Raw genomic sequence first — 1,429 nt, 5'->3', positions numbered from 1 at the left:
TTGGCTCCACCCAAGCAAGAAAGTAAAGCACGTTTGGAACGACATAAGGTTGAACAAATACAGTGATTAAATAAATGTTTCATTTTTGGTGGGAAACTAGGCTATTTTGTGGCATAACTTCACTTAATAATATTGACGATAATCATATGCGCACGCAAAAGCGAGCTCTTATCCTTAAACAGAGATGGGGAAGTTAAAATGTAAGTGTCATTCCACCCCAGCCTGTAATGTCTTTACTCAGGAGAGAGAGAGAGAGAGAGAGAGAGAGAGGTGAAGTGAACAGATCATTGCCAGCGCAGAGAGAGAGAGGTGCAGTGAACAGATCATTGCCAGCGCAGTTTTCCTCTGTAAACATCTCTCGGAGATAAATCGGCAAACTCTTGTGTTTCGCTTTCACGAAGTATGATGATATGATACGCAGCGACGTGGATGTTTTTGGGGCTTTTTTTTCGCGGAGTTTACCGACTCCTTGAAAAAGTGGATTTTGCAAATGTGAAGGTAAATTAAAGGTTTAAAGGAGGGTTCAGCCGCTAAGAGAGGATCGGAGGGAGTCGCTTCGGTAAAAAGTAGTGAGCGCGGACACTGAGCTCTCCAAACGGGAGTCAGTATGCTGTCCGGAGGAGCCGCGGGCGGAGAGGAGCTCGGGACCGATTCGGTTGAACAGCATGTTATGGGAATGGCGTTGGATCTGTGCGTCGAGTCTATTCCACCGAGCGCATGAAGAACAAGAAGAGAGGGACAAATGTTCAGTGTGCTTTGGGTATACGGATTAAATCATGTTTGATAAGGTAGGCTGATTTTATTGGAGCGAACTGCATTTATTCTGCTGGATTAAGTTAATTTACCCGTCTAAATACAGGAACATTTTAAATTAAAAGGGCACGACTACTTGCAATTTACATAGTTTCCAGGCATTTCGTTCGAAACTATTCTGCTGTAATGGACTTTTACTTTTCCGCAAACGTTTGCTTCGTTCGTATGTTAGACTAAGGCTTGTCAGCATTTCATCATCTCAAATAACATATGTAGGGTAAATAGTGGATAACCGAAGCGGTTTATCTGGTCAAACATCAATGCGTATCATAGCATCGTTTCTCTTTTACTTGCGCTCTGCTCTCAGCATAGTGATTATTCATTCACATCATCAGCTCGCTGCTCTCTCAAGTTCACCTTATCCGCCTCGAAATGTCTCCTACAATATAAACTTTCAGTGTTGTTTTGTTTTTTCGCATTTTGTTTTGTCTGCGAACATGCGTTTTGGTTAAGACACACTGTAAAAAAAAATGTTAAATTTAGCTGTGGTTGTTATACATTCGCCGTAGCTGATAAATAGTAAAAGGTGGTGAAATGGAAGACCACGATGAAACCAACGTTCAGCAAAACTGGCCTTTCCATGAACAATCGCCAATAAACAATATAGACAGAGATA

The 1,429-nt window shown here is 41.8% G+C and overlaps 1 protein-coding gene across 2 annotated transcripts in view; it reads left to right on the top strand.

Annotated features, from left to right (window-relative positions):
* Positions 1–1,429, top strand: part of LOC107701229 (leucine-rich repeat transmembrane protein FLRT2-like) — a 40,623-nt gene that overhangs the window by 32,791 nt on the left and 6,403 nt on the right. The window contains exon 1 of one of the 2 annotated variants that reach the window (XM_016503190.1): positions 297–788. The exons of the other annotated variant lie outside the window; for it this stretch is intronic. The gene's annotated coding sequence lies outside the window, so the exon portion shown is untranslated. Of the gene's footprint in view, positions 1–296; positions 789–1,429 lie in introns of those variants that run through there. 2 annotated transcript variants of the gene reach the window in all.

The sequence above is a fragment of the Sinocyclocheilus anshuiensis genome, unplaced genomic scaffold (genome assembly GCF_001515605.1).
Source record: "Sinocyclocheilus anshuiensis isolate Anshui unplaced genomic scaffold, SAMN03320099.WGS_v1.1 scaffold2096, whole genome shotgun sequence".
In the NCBI taxonomy this organism is placed as follows: domain Eukaryota; kingdom Metazoa; phylum Chordata; class Actinopteri; order Cypriniformes; family Cyprinidae; genus Sinocyclocheilus; species Sinocyclocheilus anshuiensis.
Note: the sequence above shows the minus strand (reverse complement) of the source record. Positions and strands in the feature narration are given on the sequence as shown.